This window comes from Alligator mississippiensis, chromosome 2 (assembly GCF_030867095.1).
Source record: "Alligator mississippiensis isolate rAllMis1 chromosome 2, rAllMis1, whole genome shotgun sequence".
NCBI lineage: Eukaryota > Metazoa > Chordata > Crocodylia > Alligatoridae > Alligator > Alligator mississippiensis.
In genome coordinates this window covers 122,835,345-122,858,290 of record NC_081825.1, presented here as the reverse complement: position 1 = coordinate 122,858,290, position 22,946 = coordinate 122,835,345, and the positions used below count along the sequence as shown (strand labels likewise).

The 22,946-nt window shown below is 41.0% G+C and overlaps 1 long non-coding RNA gene across 2 annotated transcripts; it reads right to left on the bottom strand.

Moving 5' to 3' along the window:
• Nucleotides 1-799: 799 nt before the first annotated feature.
• LOC109284989 (uncharacterized) lies at nucleotides 800-22,353 on the bottom strand. Of its 2 annotated transcripts, XR_009459857.1 has the most exons (4): nucleotides 22,249-22,353; nucleotides 5,112-5,177; nucleotides 3,939-4,085; nucleotides 800-2,001 (listed from the first exon to the last, which is right to left on the bottom strand). It is a non-coding gene; the product is annotated as an uncharacterized LOC109284989 (long non-coding RNA). The 2 variants fall into 2 exon arrangements; XR_002092649.2 differs by lacking the exon at nucleotides 3,939-4,085.
• Between the last annotated feature and the right edge of the window lie 593 nt (nucleotides 22,354-22,946).

The window sequence follows — 22,946 nt, the reverse complement described above, 5'->3', positions numbered from 1 at the left end:
TCATGTAGTCTAGTGAATAGCTATTTTCTTCAAAAGAGAGAGACTCCCCAGTAACCTTCAAATGCATTGTGGGATAACATTATGGAACCAAAACCCTTCAGTAATGATAAATAAATAATGAAAATTGCACGGTACTCTGCCTTAAGAGAAATTTCATACTAAAAGCATGTTAAGGCAGTCTTTAACTTCTAGTTTTCATCCAAGGAATTAAAATTCTTACTTCATAGGAACTGTAATGTGAAAAAATCAGATTTGTTATTTTCTCTCTCCCCTGCTGATTCTCTCTCTTTTTTTAGCATCAGAAAATATTGTATGCTTCTGCTCTATTCTGAAATGTTTTGCTTTGTGTAACCCCAGTTTTATGTATCATTCCATCTTGTTTTATGCTCAGATTCTTCTCTTCCATTTCCCCCCAATACTGAGCATGTCTACACATTTATTAATGTGCTTTAGGTAATGTGAACTAAATCTAGTACCTCTGGGCACTTTTACACATGCTCTGAGGGCGGGGGCAGTGCTCTAAATAGAGTGGCTCAGAAAGCTGCTCTAATTAAAACACCTAATTAAAGCACCACCACATCTCATGTATCAGCATCCTCACACTTAAAAATGTTGGGGGATTTGTACTGAACTTGTTTGATGAGATTTTTTTTTTTTTTTAAATAGACTTGCAGTCAGAGGTAAAACTTCATTGGGGTAAAACTTTAAGAATGGGAAGGAAGAGAAATCTGAAGGGAAATAATTAAAAAGAGGTCTAAAAAATTAGATTTGTCTTAAAATAATGAACAGAAGGAGACTCTTAAAAGGCAAGAAGAAGTGGTTTTAAATCAAGCTCTCTTCAGTAGAAGAAAAAATTCTTAGGGAGAGTGGCATTCATGGAATAGTACTGAGTGGTTTCTAAGCAAAATAATAATACTAATAAAAATCGTCCAATAGTCTGTGCGCATAATTTTCTTACAACTTTAGGCATACATAACATCAAAATGAACACACCCAAGTTTCTTAAATATAACTGCTTTGAAGGTAATTAGATATTCCTAGAGCCCACTGCGTCATTGAGAATTTTACCAAGTATAGTCATGCATGTGCTATATTTTAAAATAAACATGGAGCTTGAGCAGCAGGCAAACTATTTTTCATTCCTTTATAAAACAAGCGAATAAGAAAATAGGGAACAATTTAGAGAGTATTGAAACACTGTAATAAAACTTGCTCCCAGGGAGCAGGGAGCAGGAAGGGCGCTTGCTTCACATTTTAAAAGCGGTCTGTCAAGAGCTCACAGAACACCGAATTGATCGATTGACTAGTGAGCCAGCACTCATATAAATAAAGGACATGTGGATGGTCAGAGCTCAGGCCCACTTTAGTGAATGCACCCCGCCAGCTGTATTCTATTCAGTGACATTGTAGCAATAGTTAAACTGCAATCAGAGCATGGTTTAGCCACTTGACAGTCAGAAGCAACATTTTGTTTAAAACAGTTCATGGTGAGAAAGCAGATGCTGACCTTGATGCATGCCCGGCATGGAAAAGTGAGGTTTTGTTTGGTCTTCTATGGGACTTTGATGAAGAAAACATCACTGTTATGATAAGAATAGGTCATTTTGGTCCACATTAGGAAATGGGATGCTGGCTTTTAAAGATTTTTCCTATCCCTGTGGGGGGATGAAAGAGTGAGTAATAGTGTTGTTCTGCTTCAACCTCTCAGGCATAGATAAGTTGTGCTTTTGTTACAGGAAAATCTGCAAGCCCTCAGTGTGTTCATGAGGTTCACAACTTACCTGAGGGGTAGAGAAACAATAAGCTGTCAGAATGAATGCTGTTGTGTTTAAAGACCCACTCTGAATGGATCATGAAACTCTGTCACAGAAAAACTGCCTTTGTGCTGAACAATTTTATGAGGCAAAAAAAACAAGCTTTCCCTTTGCAGCATGACAAAGTCATTTCACAAATACAAGTACATTACTCCACTGTCCTTGTACAAGTTTTCAGCCTTATATCCTGAAAAAGAAAAAGAAATAAATGAAGGACTTAAACTTTCTAAAAGTTTTCAAAATTACGTGGGCATTTGTGTGTGTCTTGTTTGCACCTGAAATGACTAGTATGTTGATATGTGTACTTAAATATATATTTTGGGAGCTGGAAATCAAACTGTCATCTGTCCATGCACTGGCTGCATGAAATTACAATAAAATCATGACTTTGTTAGGCAAGCAAATGTGCCTGCAGTTCTGAAAATCCAAATTACTGGAAAATCTGAGTTACTCGTTTATTTTTAAAGTGTAATCTGCCCAGTCAGCATATTGTTTCACAGACTGCAATTAAATCTTTCTACAAATGTATTATTAAAAACAGTCCCAATCATGATTATGATGTCCAACTCCTGTAAATCCCTTCCCTGTTAGGATTAAAAATTACTGTATTGCAAACATTAATGTAGTGATGAATATAGTTAGTGTATAGTGGGTGAAATTTCCCAACATGCTCTTGATTTTGCTTCCATTCAATTACACATATCAGCATTTTCCATTCAATACTACTAATTTCACTTGACAGGTAAACAGAGACTCGGGGAAGTTAAATGACTTGTCCTCCAAGAGAGAACTAATGCCCATAATGCCTATATAACTTTAAAATTTTGTCCTAAAGTTTGCAAGAGAAATGGGAACAGAAAAAAGTTGACAATTTCTGCACTTTAATAGGATTTTTTTTTTTTTTTTGGAGGATTGCTCATGAGAAATGTAATGATTGCATATTTTCTGAAGATTAATACTTCAAGCTTTAGGATAATTAAAACCAAAAGTACAAAGTGAAGAAACAGGTGATAAAATTAGTAGATCTAAGCAGCAGCAACAACAAAAAATCAGTGTATATGTTATTCATTAGCTTGAGCTTCTGCTTCCCTTTCAAAAACTTTTCACAAGAAGCTTACAAATCTTTTAACTTCCAAATGAATCCCAGTCTGATGATAGGAAACTTCCTAACCCCAGATCCAGCCAGGTACACCTCTGACATGTACTCCTATGGTGCTCTTACATCTTTAAAGGTGCCCTTCTGCTCTAAACCACTCTCTGCTATCTGCTGATTGATCACTGAAAATAGATCCAAAGGTCAATCCCCTGATGTCTGGCACCTCAGCTATACCTGTTCCACCCAGGCCTTGCCAGCTCTTAGCAGAGGGGATTCTGTGTGACAGAAGAATTACATCATTATTCAGTTAGCACTCAGAGAAAATGAACCACCCCCCTTCCCACTTCCAGGAAACAGGGCTGCTGGTATGGTCAAATGCCAAATGCTCTGGAATCAATTATCACTAATAATAAACATGTATAAAAGATGACAAAAGGTTTTATTATAAAAACAAAAAAATACATAAGAAATCAGTAACCATATACTTAGGTTTATCATATTTCAGTTTCAAAAAACAGGACTCCTGTCAGGGGCGAGGGGCAGTGATATGCCCATTTCCCACCCCTGCCCCTGAATCCCAAGCCACAGCCCCCCCTCCCAGCCCTACTGCTGCCCCTCACTCCCAACCCACAGTATCCCACCCCCAAACTATGCTGGTGCCCCTCATTCCCAACCCACAGCCCCACACTCCCAACCCAGGGCTCTCTGCTCCCCCCAGCCCTGCAGCATCTCCTGGCTGCCCCACCCCTATGAGCACAGGCACCAGCCCTGGTGCCACTGGCTTGGCTATGCAGCTCTCTGCTGCCCTGAAGGCCCCCCCCTCCACCTCCTTCCCCCACTGGAGGGGCAGGAGCCTCCCCAGCCCTGTTGCAGCCCCAGCACCTGGACAGCTTCCCCCAGTGCCAGCAGGCACCCATCCACCTCATATATTCATCCCTTCCACATACCCCTGCCACACCCACACACAGAACCCCACCCCAGACAGTCTCCAGCTCTAACTCTCCAACTCCTGCCCCACATAGAATTACCTGCATGCAGCTGCCAGTGCTGCTCCCAACACCCTGCCTGGATGCATGCCAGCCATGTGCGTGTTTGCATGCACAGAATGTGATGCCCCCTGCCTCCAATTGCCACTTCTCCCAGGAAATCCCAGATGTATGGTAACCCTACATATGCTCAGGTACAGACAGAGATAAAAGACTAAACAAACAAAAGAAAATACTGGAATAATAACCTGTTCTTACCCTGCATCTCAAATCCAAATATTGCAACTTAACATGAGTAAAACATTTCTGGCTTTGACCTCTCTGCCTGAGCCTCCTGCAATTTTTTTTTTGTTTTACTCAACCTAATTTTCTCAGGCTGAGGGACTCCAGTATTCCCATAGACCCCAGAAAAACTGGAGACACCATCAGGCTCTTCAGACGGATCTTAAGTACCATTTCTAATCTGGCCATTTATATACTTCTCCCACCAAATTTTCAGTGAGCCCACTTCATGCATATAACTTACTTCCTACCCTCTATGCTCCAAAGGTGTTTATCAGACTAAAAGTTTTTCCTGATCTAATTAAGACCAGGAAAATATGTGCATCCTTTCAGATGTGAAGAATACTTATCCAATATCCCCAAAATGTTGCCTGAAATTGCTAGTGGGCACATCTGCATGTGCAATTAGTGCACCTCAGTAAACCCTGGTGTAGTTCAAGCTGGAGTCAGCTGCTCCTGGGCACAGCGTTTTCACATGTGCTCAGGACCGCCACAGTTTAAGCTTAAGTGGAGCAGCTGGCAGCAGACTCAGAGGGTCAGTCCCAGGCTCTGGGTGGCAGCGTAGGGCTGCAGAGTGGCTGGCTGGGATACAAGAATGTCCAAAGTGTGTTGCCATGTGGCTGACCCCCTGAGCTTGCTGTCAGCCAGGGGCTCCTCCACCCTGGCTCAAACTGCTGTGGTCCTGGTCACCATCCATGGGTGCTTTCTGTGTACTAAATGACTCTGCCACAAGATAATACTTCCCCTGAAAGTATTATCTTATGGTGGAGTTAATTAACTTACCATACGATAATGCCAGCGCACATGTAGACAATGACGCTATACTGTGGAGCTAATTAGTCAACTCAGCAGTAAAGCGCACATGTAGATGCACCCAATGAGAAATATCCTACCCCAGTAGTCTGAGTAGTCATGTGTTATTCTTATTCTTACCTTTCTTTTAAAATGAAAAATTCATCATGGTCTGGAAGGGCCCTTTTCCTCAGCCTCAGAGCACATCTGCAAGGGAGATGAGTAAATGACTCAAGTCAAATGCTAATTCTTAGTAATTAGTGTTCTTCAGCCATTTCAGCTTTGAACCTCTTCTAAGTGCCAAAGGAACTCATTTTTTATTATTTGAAAGTAATTATGATAGTGTGCAACCCTGGCCCTATGACATACAATATATATTTTATATCAAATGCCACAATGCATATAAGCATAAGGACAGTTAAGGATAAATACCTTGATGCTACCTATTTGTACATACCATATCAGTAAAACAAACTCAAGAAAACATGCATGACATCCCATGAACCCCCTCAGGTTCATGACAGTTAATGCATTGGAAACATTTCATTTTGTACCAAATTGAGGTGTGCATAAGTTATGACTGTCTATAAGCAGAAATAGAACTGAACAAAACTAAGGCTGTTCATGTCCCAGCCTATACTTCAATCTTTATACATCTCAGATTAGGCCAAACATTTCCACAGAACATATAGAACATGTTTTTAGCGTCGACAGTTTGGTTTGATATTCCAAAACTGAAATGTTTAGTCTCGGTTTAATTAACGCTGCCTATAACACTTCATTTTGTGAAAGTTCAGTATTAAACTGTATGCTTTACACACAGCTGCATGGAGATTGATAGCAGAAGCCTGACTGGTCTATATTTTCCTTCATGATCCTCGGAATTGTATTTTCATGATTGGACCAATGTTGCATTATTGGAGATGAGGTCCTCTAGAAAGCCCAGCCCATGGAAAAGAATGGAGGGCTTTTACTTCCCAGAAGGCAAACACACTACAAAGGAAAGGCAGTTTAGTTTCAGAAAATATTAATAACTGTTCCAAAACAGAACAACAATTATGGCACAATTCTTCTCTAAATACCTTGTAAAGAAAGTACATAGACAGTGAAACTATGAAACTAAAATATGTCCTGTTGCTATCAATAGGTGTCATCAATCAGTACAACTTAAAAAATTTGAGCTACACTGTAGAAAAAGCAGAAGATAGGTGGCACCTTAGATTTTAATTGGCTTTGAGAGGCAAAAGCTTTCCTAAACAATAACTTGCTTCCTCAGATACTATGAAAAGACTGTCAGAAAGAAAGTGCTTATTTAGAAGAGAAAGGGACAGGGGAAGGGGCACTGCTAAATGAGGTAAAGGGTAGGTTGATTAGGCCAAATGAGATTAACAAGGCAAAAAACACTTTGAGGAACACTAGAGTTAACAGCCAGTCCAGGTAATTCACAGTTCCTGTAGTGACTTGGGTTAACACAATCAAGTCTGTGAATGATTTGTTTCCTTCAACTTTGCATTCAAATTCACTTGTTTTTTTTGTTTTTTTTAAGTTCTTTTGTTTAAGGAAAGGTACTCTAAGGTCAGTAATGGAGGTTAAAATATTTCTGCCATGGACTTTTGTGTGCTTCTTGAATTGTTAGATTGATATCCTTTCGTTGTTTTACATCAGGGATGCTGGGAACGGTATTGGAAGATGACCAGGGGGATTCTGTTTTCCTTGTCATAAGGTTGGTAATATAATTGGTCCCTTCATAGCACCTGAGGAAGTACCTTGTTGCCTATAAAAGCTCATACATCTTTAAGCCAGTTAGCCTCAATGGCCATGTCCAGATGAGCACAGGCATTTGGTCCCCTGGGGACAAGTAGCAGGGCACACCTTGTGCTGCTGCTACTTGTCCCCAGGAAACACCTGTGCTCTGGTGTGTGGCAGGTTACCCTGCGTGTGGAAGGAGAGACTGGGGCCAGCAACTGTGCCTTACCTGGGTTTCTAGGGGCTGGGGAATCTGCAGCCACAGTGGTTTTGTAGCTGGGAACCTGGCCAGCAGCCGGAGCGTGGCTTTGGCCGGCTAGGCTTCTGTTTTGGGCAGTGCACACTGCTGCCCCATGTGCAGCCCTGCTTTTTTTTGTGCAAGTTTTTTTGAGCATGGGATCTCCCAGAGTCAGAAAATCCCCCCACACTACAAGGTAGCAGTGCAGGGAATGCCTGAATGTTTGGTGTATGGTGCCACAGATGGGTCTGTGGTGCCACATACTGCACGGCCACGCTCATCTGGACTTGGCCTATGAAGTCACCCCACCCTACTTTCTCCCTGGCTTCATGTTAACACAACTAACAAACTTTTCCATTTGGGTGTAGAAAGCAACATTCAGCATGGCATTTAATAGCCATGGTTAAAATTTGGTTGAAACAGGAAAAGCAGAATGAAAACAAAGCCCTACTGAATTTTTTAACATACTTTTGACTTATACGTATTTCCAAGGTAACATTATCTTGTCAGTACGGATTATCATAGCTTTGCTGAGGATGCCAAATGCTTCTCTGCTCAAAGCAACTTGCAAGAAATTCCCTCATCTTTTACCAATATTTTTGCCAATTGCCCACTCTGAAAGCAAAAGGCAAAGGACTATTATTTTAGGTCGCATTAGATTTTGCATTATAGAGTAGGTTGTAGAATTCACCAGTTTGTATAAGCAATAGTCTAGTTTTTTATTCCTAAAAAGAGAGACAGTAGCTACATGGTGTATATATATTCAACACTATTTTCAGGTCTTCCAGAAAGAAGGGAGGAGGAGGCAAGAGAAAAAGAAAAACACATAACCATCATTTCTGGGAAGACATTAGTGCATAACAGAATATAACACTGAACGCTGACAAAATGCCTAGGATGAATTAAAGTAGAGATGCATGCATCAGTCAGTGCAGAATGTGTATGAAATGGAATGATACCACCTGGTATACACCAACTGAATAACAAGGAGTAGACTGACAGCAGAGCAGCATTTCTTCTACTCATACTTCATATCATACAAGGAACACTTGACAGTGTTAATGGCACAATAGAAACAGCTGTAAAAATTGAACAAACTTCTAAGTGCACTGACTATATGTAGTTTCCTAGTTATTTATGCCTCAGGGAGAATCATTCAATTTTGTTAACAAGATAAAGTAGCTAGTGGGAACATTAGTTCTGAGGTTGAAAATTTGACAACAAACTGAGGTCAGGAGAATGCCAAAGTGTATTATGAAAATCATGTAAGCTACTCTGTTTTTAAATAATATGACCTAAATTAAGTCAGCTGCACCAATTGTAGTGCAGAGGCAGCCAGACATTGCCTAAATTAACTGTATGCTGTATATATAAACTAGCTGTATAAATTCAAGTAACTGTCCTTAGATAGCAAAATATTGCTGAAATTGAATGTTGTTTCCAATATAAAAAAATATAATCTAATATTGCTGCTATTTCTAATAGTTTAATATAAAGAAACAAACATACTAACACAATACATTTCCTGTCTTATTTGATTGTCTGTCCAAATCCCAATTTAATATAATAGCTTGCATACACAACATTGATCTATCTTTATAACACTTCTATAAAAATGTAATCATAAAGGTGATTTATAATCATGATCTGTTTTATGCATAAGAAGAGTATCTGCAGATTATTTACTGAAATGACAATAGTAGCCTAGACAACATTCTGTTAGCAGAAAACTAAAGACTACTTTCATTTTAATTTTTGAATGAATATAGTGCATTTAAGAGGTTCTAGATAGACAGCAGTGGAATCCTTGTCTGTGAACTTCTCTTTTCATTGACAGAAGATAGGCATCTTGACTGGTGGTTTTACAAGTCTCCCCAGTTAACCTCATCCTATCAATGTTCTTCATTCTTATTCTGGAGGAATTGCTGTTGGAGATACAAGGATAGTTCAGTCCAATTCTCTCAGCCAAGCTTTTCTACATTCTCTAATGGTCTCAAAGGCTAGGTACAGCCATTTAAAAAGCCTAAGGCAGAACTCATATAAGTTGTGTGGTTTTCTGCAAGCAGTGAAGTTTAGATTGGTAGGAAACAGAACATACATTTTCCCTTTGGTGGTGGAGGGTAAGCCTTAGATTGGGTTCCACCATTTTTAAACCAGTCTGTGGGTGCTGAACTTCTGTTCTGTTACAAATATAGACCAATTTCCGATCACTTATAGTAAAAATGTAATTAATGGTAAAAATGGTGGTAAAAATGTAATAGTAAAAATGTAATGTCTGTACCTGGCCAAAATGCTTTACAAATTATACATAAATCTAAGTAAATAACCTCATCCACAATTACCATGAAGCCCATACATAACATGAACTATAGCATACAGAAGCACTACACAGAAATGTAGGAGCAAGAGACAGAACTACACTATTTAATTTAAATAGCAGAGGGAGTATTTTTGGTAGATGGCCAATGCTGCACTGGATTTATGACCGAGATACCTTGTTCCAGGAGGACCTAAGCCCTCAGACCAACCACAACCTCTCCATATGATAATAGACGAACTTTATTGATACACAGTGATAGCAGATAAGAAATAATGCAAAACATTATTTTATCTACCAGTCCCAGGGTTGTCATCAGAGGGAAGATACATCTTGTCAGTACATAAGCTTCACCCTGAGGTTCTCTCTCGACTGTCAGATGTCAGCAGCCTGGAGATTGAAGGCCGAGGCGCCCCACCCCCCAGTGGGGTAGATGAGATGGGTTGGTTGTATTTCCTTTTGTCCATGGTGGCCTCAATTTCCCCTCTCAGGGACACTTTACTGCTCTGAAATCCTTCCTTTTGGACTGTTTCCCCCCCCCCCCCCGATGACTCTGTCATCATGCCTGTCAGCATATTCCTTTGTTTCACAAACCCATCACATGCATACATCCTAATTTGGTGCTTTCCTAGTCTTCTCCTCATTTGGTCTGTTTCGCCAAAACTGGAAGTCCTAAGGGCTCTGCAGTTTGACACTGTGACCTAATGTCACTTTATCTCATGTTATGGAACAGTGTAGTACATGTCTTCAATTTCCCAGCCTGTGTGTCTGCTTGCTGCTTGTCTGTGTCAGACCCAGTGGGCCTTGAAGGCACAGACAGACTTTTATAAATCAGTTAACCCTTGTTGTTGCCGTGAATCATTGTTCTAATGCATGTTACTTCACCTATAAGCCAATTCCCAAAAGCAAACCTTTAAATACCATTTTCTAGCCATCAGTCAGAATATAAATACTCATTACTCAATCTTACATATTAATTTTTGAGATCTTGAATGACTGCAAGGATCCAATGGCACCCCAGTCCACCACAAGGTAAAAATGAATGTTTATGTTCATTTCTACTTACGGACACATACTTTTGGCAAAAAGAAGTTGCTGCGTTCAGAAGAGAGAAGGCATTACCAAAAAGTGACAGAAGAACCCCACTTCGGGCACTATTTTAGTCTTTGAATTCCAGGAAGTCAGATTCCCCTCTTCTTGTATGAGAGCATTTTATTAGGTTTGTACAGCAATAGATCCACTGGCTTTTACCTGAAACCATGTTTCCTCTACACCTAAACATTTTTACATAGCTAGGATCCAGGTGCCTGTGGTACCTATGTATTTCTCATACAGTCCCCACCCAAAGCTTGGTCTCATATTATACTCTGCTCTACTGACTGCCAGGAACATTTTCATAATCTGAATTACACATCGGTTTTGTCTCTAAATTCAGCTGTTAGTCACCATAGGGCTATGTTAGGTCCAGAGCAGTTTAGGCCCTGCTTTTTTTTCTGTTTGCTGTTTATTCTGTTAATGATTCTACTTGTACAGTTCTGTACAAGAACACAAGAACTGCCATTTACTGGGTCAGACCACAGATCTATCTTGTCTAGTTTCCTGTGTCACACAGTGGCAGTGTGGATGCTGAAAGGGAAAGCGAACAGGGTATGACTGTGGCATTCCCCTGTTCCTCTTCTACTTGCAACCTCCAGCATTTAAGGTCCAGGAAGTTCTGATTCAGAGGTTGTATCCCTAACTCCCATATCCAATCACTCTTGATGGACCATTCCCAAAGACAGTCCAACCACTCTTTGAATCTGGTTAAATGGTCAGCTTCTACAACATCTTGTGGCAACAAGTTTCATACTTTAATTACACATTGACTGTATCTACATGCGATGCTAAATGCACAGTAGATTAATTCTACTGTGCATTAGCATGTAATGGAAAAGGCTGTGCTATTGCACTAATGCACAGTAGAATTAATCTACTGCACATTAGCATGACTAAAAAGACATGTACCAGTTCTACTGTGCAGTAGCACCAGTTGCTGAGCATTCATTTAGTACCTGTTAGTACCTGTTATTACAGCTACTGAACCTAATGCTCTGTAACTACAGTTCATTAATACATGTGTAGACATAACCACTGTGTGAAAAAGAACTTCCTTTTGTTAGTTTTAAACTTACTACCAATAGTTTAATTTTATATCCCTTAGTTCTTGAATTGTGAGAAATGATAAAGAATACATTTCTATTCATCTTCTCTTCACTGTTTAGTCTTTTATAAACCCTTATCATGTCTCCTCTCAAGTGTCTCTTGTCTAAACTGAATAGGCCAAGCCTCTTTACAAACTCATCAGGGGGACAAAAACAGAGCACAGTGTTCAAGATATAGATACACCAATGGATTTATGAAGAAGCATAATGATCCTTTCCGTTTGGTTTACAATTCCCTTCTTACTGGCCACATCTACACAAGACACTGACTGTGCAGTAGCTTATTACTACTCTGCAATAGCTTGCTACCACTGTTCAATAGCTCATTATCGCTGTGCAGTAGCGTTGTGTGGCAAGAAGTGTGATGTGATGCTACTGCACAGTAGTAATAAGCTACTACACTGTTAGTGTCACCAAAAAGTCATTCAAGGACACTACTAAACAGTAACTCCAGGTACTGCACAGTCATTTAGTACTTGTGTATGCAAGAGCTAAATGATGGTGCAGTAACAATTATGCATAAACATGAGCCTTCAGTGAGCTGATGTTTTAGTGAACTGAGCTGATGTTTTAGTGAACTGTCCACAATGACTCCCATATCTCTTTCCTGTGTGATAACAGCTAATGCAGAGCCCATCTTAGTGTAAGTATATCTTGGGTTATTTTTGTCTATGTGCATCACTTTCCACCTATTTACACTGAATTTATTATGCCATTTAGTTACCCATTCACTCTATAGTGAAAGATCCTTCTGTCATTTCTCACAGTCCACCTTTGTTTTTACTAATTTGAATAGCTTTGTCTCATCCACAAATTTGGCCACCTCACTATTCACCCCCTTTTCCAGACCATTTATGAATATAATAAGTAGCACCAGTCCCAACAAAGAAATCTGGGTGGTCCCACTGTTTACTTCTTTCCATCCCCAAAACTGACCATTTATAATCACTCTGTTCTTTATCCTGAAATAAATTTCTAATCCAGTAGTGGACCTTCCCAAACATGCATCATTAGGATTCTATTATTTACATGCTAGGATTAATATATATTACTACTTCCTCACCTTTAACTATCTTCAAACCTTACACACGTAATGGAACTATAAATGGCTGTACTTTAAAAAAAATCAGTTAATTTCAAGAGGATAATTGAAAAGTTGGACATTAATATGAAATCTATGTTGTAAATCTTATTGAAATAGTTTGTCATGAGACTCTTCTCCATTTCCTGGTTTAAACCTGAGCAAAAATGCTACAGTATAGCATTTTACATTATTATCCCAATTGAAACTGTAATCCTGAGGTACGAACTGGAGTTAGAACTTTTCAGATAAGATTAGTAGTTGATGTTTCAATATCTATTTTATCTGGACCATTCATCAGTCTTCCACTGCCACTGTACATTCTCATTCAATTCAGTTAAAATAAGTAAATATTTGTAGTACAGCTCTCGCTTATATTTGTTCCTATTCTGATAAAGAAAAAAACATGAAGTTCCTTTTATTTGGAAAACATTTTCTTCTCTGTAAAGGGATCAGAGATGATTAACATCATCATCCTGGATGTAACTTTCCAAAATCTGTACCTCTGTACCAGTAACAGCTATGTCGATATTGCATAGCATAAAAGGAAAATCAGGAGCTTATGGTTGCTTGGGTGACACCAAACTGTAGTGGAATAGAACAGCAATAGGCTTAAATCTGCAGCCAATAGACTAACAATATATGGTTAGGTTACAATATTTTTTTTTTAAATCCCCATTTGAACACGTAGTGTTTGGTTAGTAATTTGTGATATGCGCTGCTATTTTCTTTTCTATTTTGTCTTTAACACTTTCATTCAGAAACAAAGGGAAAGGTAGTAAAATGCGATTTAACACCTTCATTACTTAGTATTAATTGCAAAACTTAAGTCACCTTATCTCATCTTTTTGTCACTGATAAATTCCTTTGGCCTTGAAGAAGGCTCATAATAAGTACTAAAAAACAAATCCTCTTCCTAGCAACAAGTATGAATAACACAGTTCAGGTTTAAAGAAGATGTGGAGCAGATAAATGAAAAATGGATTTGCATGTATAATAGTTTAGAGATATAACTCAGCCCATTTTAACCTCCTTGATATGCACATTTCCCCAATCTGAAGGTTGTGTGAGTTTTACATCTGCTGTTAGATAACTCAGGGGAAAGTGTAGCTGGAACACTATTTGCATTTGCACTTGAGAGATAGTGACCCTTATCAGATGCACCCAAGACTCCCATGACTTCAGTTATTTAAAACATAGACTAATACATTATTTCACTGAGTGTCTAATGTTTTGAATCAATATTTCCTGCCCCTACCCCCCGCCCCCCCATTTGTTATGTTGTGTGTGTTATTCTTGGACCCTTTTTTCCTGGCAGCATTTATCTTCTTTCTTGATGCAAAATTATTTTAAAACTATTAACCATCTTCTAAGGCCTCATAATTCTTTTCTCAAATCATATAAATTAGAATTCTTGGTACAGATAGTTTATAGTAGTTTTCTGATTTCACATGATGAAAACTGTATAAAGAATTATAAGTATAAAGCATAGAAACTTGGTTTAAGATTAAGTGGCTACTCATGAGAGTAGCTACTTATCACTGGCAAAGTTTAGTAAACTCCTGTGGCCGGCCAGCTGACTTTACTTTTTCTTAAAAAAAATATTAGTAAAGAGTGTTAATATAAAACAATCAACCTTTGTAATACAAAAAAATTCAGATGAATTTCAGACGAATTTCTATCCAAGAAGGTTTGAGTAATGATAGCCCTAAAATGTTGTTTTAATTCCTTTAGATACTTGATACCTTTTGGCCTTTGCCCAACATGACTTATACTATAAGTATACAAATGCCGTACTAATCTTCTGAAGTCAGTAAGCATAAGAGAATATGAACTGGACCTTGGGAATTGCTTGTAGCCTTTGTAAGCAGAAACAAAGCATTAGGAAATCCAGGCAGAAGCTTGCAAGTTTTAAAGAAGTGAATAATTCATTTTATCCTGTATTTCTTAACTCTAAATGGAATCAAAAGCAGAGGTAAGTTTTTACAAAAATGGAGACCTAGCTATGGATTTAAAGAACCTCGCAAGGGCAGATTTGCAAGAGTGCTGCAGAGTCCAGCGGCCCCTTTTGACAATGTGGAGAGCTAAGGAATACGAACATTTCTCTTAAAAATCAGAGCCAATATTTAGATAGGCAAATAGATTAGATATATAAATATGCACTTAGTAACCTTGTATGACGTGCCTATGCAAGTTTTGAAAAGAGAGCCAAGAAGGATGTTATACCAGTATCTATAGTAACCAGAACCAGGGAGTAGAAGACTCTTGTTTTGAGAATAACTCTGAAAGAGGTTTAAGGCTAAATTATTAGATTTGACTTGTATAGATCCAAGTAGGCAAAATAGTCCAATGCCTATCACACAAGGCAAATATTTTAATGTAAAGAGTTTTATAAACTCTACAAAGATAATACATGTTAAAAGAATCTTGTCAACCAAAGACTGCGGCTCTGGTGTCATCAGGAAGGCTTTGGCTTCCATGACCATAGTCTGCTCTTTGGAGAGAGAGGCATCGAGCTGCTGGGAAGAGATCGCCTCCACCTCTCTCCACTGGGGAGGAGGCTCTTCTCAGCCAGACTGGCTGACCTGCTCCACTGGGCTTTAAATTAAGCCCGCTGGGGGATGGGGGGACTACTGCCACTGCTGGCCCACAGAGCAACCCCTGCAAAGCCAGCAGGCCAAGGCAATTAAGGGATCCCACCCCAGCCCCAGCCTTGGAACAAAATGTAGGCAAGGCAAGGTCCCCCAAGGGGACACTTGCATGCCTATACACAAATGCCAGGAATTTGGGGAATAAACAGGAGGAACTTATTCTCCTGATAAATGCAATTAACTATGATGTTATTGGGATAATGGAGACCTGGGAGGACTCTACCCATGACTGGGCCACAGGTATAGATGGCTATACCCTGTACAGGAAGGATCGAGTGGACAAAAGGGGTGGGGGCATAGCTCTCTATGTCAAGGAAAGCTATGCGTCCCTGCAAGCTGACATTGGCACTCATGGTGGGTGACTAGAGACTCTCTGGGTTAAAATCTATGGGGAACACAGCACAGGGGATACTATGCTGGGCATCTACTACAGACCCCCTACCCAGGGTCAAAACCTTGACCAGGAGTTCACCATGGAATTGGCTGAGGCCGCATGCTCCCGGTGTATGGTTGTCATGGGAGACTTTAACTACCCAGACATCTCATGGGAGGAGCACTCAAAAAAATCTGAATGGTTGCAAAGCTTTCTCTTGAGCGTGGATGACCTTTATCTGATGCAAGAAGTCTACGGGCCAACGAGAGGTAAAGCAATGCTTGACCTTGTACTGGCAACCAGGGATGACCTAATCAGTGAACTAACAATTGAAGGGAAGCTGGGTTACAGTGACCATGAGCTGATCACCTTCAGCATCGGCCATAAAGCTGTCAAGTCAGTCAGTAATACAGAAGTCCTTGACTTCAGGAAAGCTGACTTTGAGAAGCTAAGGAGGCTTGTCAGAGAGGCCCTAAAGGGCTGCAACCCAAAGTAGAGAGGAGTTCAGGATGAGTGGTTGCTCCTCAAGGGAGCAATCCCGGATGTGCAAGCAAAGTCCATTCCATTTCGGAGGAAAGGAAGCAAAAGGGCACAGCAGCCCCCTTGGCTCTCCAGGGAACTGGCAGACCTCCTGTGTCTTAAAAGGAAGACCTACAAAGGACGGAGGACTGGAACCACCACCAAGGAGGAATACTCTGCTCTGGTCCGGATCTGCAGAGAGCAAACCAGCAAAGCCAAGGCTGTGATGGGACTCTAGCTAGCTTCAAATATCAAGGACAATAAAAAGTCCTTTTTTAGATATGTGGGGAGCTGGAGGAAGAGCAAGGGCAATGTTGGACCCCTGCTAAACCAGAAGGGACAACTGACAACTGATACCCAGGAAAAAAGCAAACTTGCTAAATGGGTACTTTGCATCAGTTTTTCACTAGTCCCACGGGACACCCCTGCCCACTGTGGGTCAGGGAGGCCCGGGTGAGGGAGATTCCTTGCCCTCCATTGAAGCTGACCTCATGAAGGAACACCTTGACAGGCTGGATACCTTCAAGTCAGTCTGCCCTGATGGGTTACACCCAAGGGTACTCAAGGAGCTGACAAGCATCATAGCTCAGCCCCTGGCATGGATCTTTGAGAGCTCTTGGTGCTCTGGTAAAGTGCCCGAAGATTGGAAGAAGGCCAATGTTGTGCCTATCTTCAAGAAAGGGAGGAAAGTAGATCCAGCAAACTACAGCCCATCAGCCTGGCCTCTATCCTGGGGAAGGTCTTGGAAAAGATTATCAAACAGGCCATCCTTACAAGACTACCTGAAGGCAATATCCTGAGGGATACCCAGCATGGATTTGTTGTGGGTAGGTCTTGCTTGACCAATCTCATTTCCTTTTATGACCAGGTGACCTATCACCTGGACAAGGGGAAGAGATTGACGTTGTATATCTTGACTTTAAAAACCCTTTGATCTAGTATCCTATGATATCCTCTTGGCTAAACTGGCTAACTGCAGCCTCAACCTCACCACAATCTGCTGGCTGGGGAATTGGCTCCGTGGTAGGACCCAGCGGGTGGTGGTCAACAGGAGCCAATCGTCTTGGTGTGCAGTCACCAGTGGGGTCCCTCAAGGTTCTGTCCTAGGGCCTATACTATTTAACATCTTCATCAATGATGTGGACATTGGTGTCAGAAGCGGACTGGCCAAGTTTGCCGATGACACCAAACTCTGGGGTAAAGCATCCACACCTGAGGACAGGAGGGTGATCCAGGCAGAGCTTGACAGGCTCATGAAATGGATGGATAAGAACCTGATGGTGTTCAACACCAAAAAATGCAAGGTTCTCCACCTTGGGAGGAAAAACCTGCAGCATCCTTATAGGTTTGGCAGTGCTACACTGGCTAGCACCACAGATGAAAGGGACTTGGGAGTCATGATTGACCACAAGATGAACATGAGCCTTCAGTGCTATGCTGCAGCTAGGAAAGCGAGCAAAATGCTGGCTTGCATCCATAGATGCTTCTCAAGCAAATCCTGGCACATCGTTCTCCCATTGTACTCGGCCTTGGTGCGGCCGCAGCTGGAGTACTGCATCCAGTTTTGGGCTCCAGAATTCAAAAAGGATGTGGAGAAGCTTGAGAAGGTGCAGAGGAGGGTCACATGCATGATCAGAGGTCAGGAAAACAGACCTTATGATGAGAGGCTGAGAGCCATGGGACTCTTCAGCCTGGAAAAGTGCAAGCTCAGGGGTGATCTCATGGCCACCTATAAGTTTATCAGGGGTGCTCATCAGGATCTGGGGGAACATCTGTTCACCAGAGCGCCCCAAGGTATGACCAGATTGAACGATCACAAACTCCGCCATGACCGTTTCAGGCTGGACATAAGAAAGAACTTCTTCATGGTTCGAGCCCCCAAGGTTTGGAATAGACTGCTGCCAGATGTGGTTCAAGCACCCACTTTGAATGCCTTCAAGACACATTTTGATGCTCATCTTGCTGGGATCCTATGATCCCTGCTGACCTCCTGCCCCTGGGGCAGGGGACTGGACTGATGATCCTTCAGGGTCCCTTCCAGCCCAAATGTCTATGAAATCTATGAAGAGGATAAGAAGCAGTATAGCATGATCTATTAGAGAACTATATGGAAAACTGAGTCATACAAAGCTAAACTATGCTTTTAGTAATTGGATGGGAAAGTAGGAACTCTCGGTTGCAAAAAATCTAGAGCTTGTGAAGGTAATTTTGAGAAGAATGCAGCCACATAAAGGTTTCATGGTTCAAGAAAATCATCATCTACAATAAGTTACTTTTCTATTACCAAGAATTCCTCATATAAAAGCAATGCAGAAGGGTATCATTCAAAACATAGGAGACAAGAGAGATTATAACAGTGAAAGAGAATTTTAAAAAGTGGTAGTAAGGCAAAATCATAGATTGGCTGAGACGGATGCTGGAGTGCTTGCTACTGCTAGAGGGTTACATTTTGCATGTAACATCCAAGCATGGATGTTTTCGTGTAAGATCCTTTGAAGTGGTATACCTACTTAACAAAGTTGCTGAAACCTTACACTTATGAGCTCAGAGGCCATCTTAGAATCACCTCACACTCAGTTCTGACATTAGTCTGATATGTAATTACATGTGTGCATGTACCATTAGCATCAACTTGCCTTGATATCCTACTTTAGAATAAATAAAACACCTTTAATAAGTACATTAAGTTTTGTTTGACTCAGAGCTTCCTACCTCAGACTTCTGGAATGTTTTATATGACCTGAATCCTTAGCATTCAACACATTTAATCTTCCTTTTAAAAATACATTTCCCTATATTTCAGTGTTAACAGAGATCCAGATTCTTTAAACAGGACACAAGCAAACATAACAGGTGTAGAGACAAGTTTTGTTTGTTTGTTTGTTTTAGCTAGTATCTGTACCTGTTTCTCGGTTTCTACAATATGAATATTCCTTGACCTAATTGCCCTCCCCAAACTTATCCTTATGGTCATCTGTTTAAATCGCAGTTAAAGCCATTTTAACTGAAATGCTGCAACACTACCCTTTCCTTTTCCAGTTGTTTATTATACCATAGTGCTGAGGATATGCTGTTTATGATGTGAAAAGTGTCTAGATGTTTTTTCTGTACACTGGATGAACAAAGCTTTACCTGTTTTTTTCTGGCAACAGCTAACTAAAGTTCCAGCTCTCACCTGCCTTGTTCTTTTCTCCTCTAGTTGTCTTGCTGAGAAAACAAATTGCTTTGATCAGATGGCACTAGCTTTTCCCTGGTTGCTCGCTCACTCTCTCTCGCACACATATACACTCACATTAGCTCTAAATTCCATATTACGCTGGAAGTTTCTGACTCTTCCTCCATCCTGTCATTTAACAAAGATTTACAGGAAATAGAACATTTGGTATGCTTTGCTCTGCATACTGTATCTGTCTTCCTAAAGCAAAATAATATACGTTTGCATTAGAGAGCCAAAATCAAAGATAAAAACCACCACCACCGATAGCTTTCTAAAATCCTTTTATTCTATTAGCCATGCATGCAAGAAATTTTCCTAGAAGATAGGATTTGCTATATGCTATCAGATTATCGGTATATATAGTCTGCTATCTTGCTTTTGCCAGGGCTTTTAAACAGGCAGCAAAACAAAATCCTCATGATGCTCATAGAGTATTCAATTGTTTGCTGACAGCCTACCTGTGTATTAAGCAATTTCTGACATTGAGTTGTGTATTAGGCCTTACTTCCCTAAACCAAAATACAGCAGTTCTTTTAAATATACTGAGATTGTCACTGATTTTTTTTAAATTCATGTTCACAAGAAAGCTGAACTCACTTAAGTATTTGTGTATCCTCTCTTTTATTGAACCCAATAATCTATAAAAATGTTTTCCATTTGTTTATAGCAAATTTAAATTCTTTATCACTGACAATAGAAACCACAAAGCCCACTATAGAAACAGCAATGATGCAGGTGCGTGCGTAAACACACACACACAACTAAGCTATTGTGCTTCCTGTTACAATGAAAATTATGTAAAAAATGGCCTTAAAAGGCCATTTCTTTAGTGCTAAGAAGGGTAAACTCCTCTCGAGGAGTGAAGCTGGATAAATGGCTGGACTAGAAAAATATTAAAAGGGAAATTCTACAAAATTAACAATTTTTGTTTCTTCTTCCTTTTGTTTTGCAAGTGCCACACAGTAAAATAAAATTTGAGTTACTCTACAGACTCTCTTATAATATACATATCTCTATTACAACTATGTAAGATATTTGAATACACCTAATTCCTGGTGAAAGCACTAAAGTTAGTTTTGTGAGGTGTCTATGGTTACGCTTAAGCAGATCCACAATTCCCCAAAGAAGGCTGTTGAAGCAACACCCCAAAGTGCAGGGGTGTCCCTGCTTCCAGTCTTCCCCGGCCCCCAACTACTGCAGATACTGATACTGTGGGAGCCTCTGGGGACTTAAGTCCCTAAATTGGTGAAAATCTTCCCTCCCTTCTCCTTGTTGCTCAGAGGCAAGTACTCCCTGCCCCATTGCAGTTTTGCCTGCTGTTCCAGAGGAAGAGGAAGCTCCAGAACCACTTGTGCCTGCCTCAGGCAGCTCATGAGAGTAAGCTCAGATAGGGACAGGGACCAGACAGTGGCATTGGGGATGGGTGGAGAGGTTCTCCTTTTCTGCATGGGGAACAGATAGGGAGGGAGAAACTACTCTCCCACCATGTTTCCACTGTTCCCATTCCCAGTTGAGCCCAGCTGGGGTGCGCAGAAGCAGCTCTGCTGGCTCCCCCACCTCAGGACAGCATGGGGGAGGTGAGGAGGAGGGATGAAGGGAGGGGATGTATGTCTGAGCATCAAGGTAAAGTGAAGGGGTTTCACCTGATTTAGGGACTTTAAAAAGTTCCTGGAGTCTCCCTGTGTGTGCTCTAGTCCAAAGGGTGGTGAAGTCACACCATTGCACCACATGTGGACCTGCCTCTGCTTAAGCACCAGGAGAGGGTTCTGGGTTATGGATCTCAAATGGTGCCTCCTAGATTCCTTAATCCAAATGTCAGAAAGCAGCAGAATTTACGACATGCCCAGCTCCCTTCCCTTTCTGATTAGCTACCATGCTGACTTTTATAGATCCCATTCTTGGGTGCATCTCCCTTTCCAGACATTGTATTAGATGTTATGAATTGTAATAGATCTTTCAAAGCCTAAAGTTTTGATGATTCAATAATCTTAAGTCCCATTGTTGGATCTAGTCATTAGCTCTTAGATCATGATAACCTTCATTCTAGATTCTAAAAACTCCTTACAAAAGGAGCAGGTTTTGTAATTCTGTTTTTTATAGTTAGGAATCTGAAATGCGGAAGAGTGAGATGGTTTACTCAGAATCATATAGCAGTTGGTAGCAGTCAAGAATAGAATTGAGGAGTCCATACTCCTTAACCAATGACCTTTCACCTCCCCTCAGTTAAGGAACCCACACTTCTTGTTTCGTTATTTTTATATTCATGCAGTAGCCCTCAAGATTTAGAACAGAACCAAAATACTTAGGAACTTGGTGTTACATGTTACACCATGAATCACATAAATATTGATCGGTGTTAGTTCTAGTTTGAGCTTGGAGCGGTCACACTTCAGGCCAGCAGGGGCCTGGAAGGCTAAAAGGTTTCCCCCACCCACTGACCCCTACCATTCCAGGCTCCCCCCACCACCCATCCACAGCGCTCCCCCTTTGTCCTTCAGGATTTCTCCCTGCCTCCCTCCACACCTGGGGCATTTCTTACTCATGACTGACTAAACTGTCTGTCCCAGGAAAAGGTTAACCTGCCTGTCCAGATGCCAGGCTGCTGCTCTTCTGGTCCAGAGAGCACAAGCAGCAGCAGCCAGGAAGCTGGGTTAACCCTTTCCTGCCTGCTTCCTGAGGTAGACAGTGTGGGCAGCCACAAATAAGGGGGGGGGGCAGTGAACAGGAATCTGTAGGGCTGTGCGCAACAGCATCATTTCGTTTCTACTCCTGTTTTGCCATTTTGCCAGGACAGTGTTTCATTTTGAGTTTTGTTTTATTTCAAAAGCACTGTTCCATTTCATTGCGCCGAAACTGTTTTGACACTGTTTCGATGTTTCGCCCATAAGCTATAATGGGGAAGCATGAAACTGTCTATAACTTTGTCATTTCTTACCTGATTCAGATAAAAAACAGCAGGGATGGTAGCCCCTTCTGAAGACATGAATCCTGCCAAGTTTCAGGGAGATAGGAGCAAGGGTTTCTGGGAAACTGCACCTCAAGCGGCTGCAAGCAAAATTCATGTATGACTGTATGTGCGTTAAGGTGCGCCCTCACTGGTGCTGGGGCATCTACATGACATGCTAGTGTGCCCCGACAGAGTCTTCTCCTCCCCTACAGCCTCAGCTTGGTCCACCACTTTAAATGAAAACAGGTAATAACTTAGTGAGCAGCACACTATCACCAGTAGCATCTCAGGCAGCCAAACTGTGACAAGGCCTTTCTTTCCTCTCCTGCAGGAGCTTCTTCTCCAGCGTGTGTGTAAAGGCATGCCGTCACTTTGTATTTCCCCCCTCTTCCTCCTCCCTGTCCTTACTTTCTGTTTCCCTGCAGGCAAGTCCAACTTCAGCTTTGAAACTCAAAATGTTTTGAAACTTTTGAAATGTTTCGACTGCACTTATTTCATTTTGAGGCTGTTTCGAAGCCCTTCATTTCATTTCAATTTCTCTGTTCTGAGCTCAAAAAAAGTCAAAACAGCACCAAATGAAACAGCCAACAACATTTTTCACAGCCCTAGGACTCTGGGGTGTTGGGGTGGGGGAGCCTAACCTAGGCCAGCAGGGGAGGGGAGGTGGATGGGCCATTTACACTAAG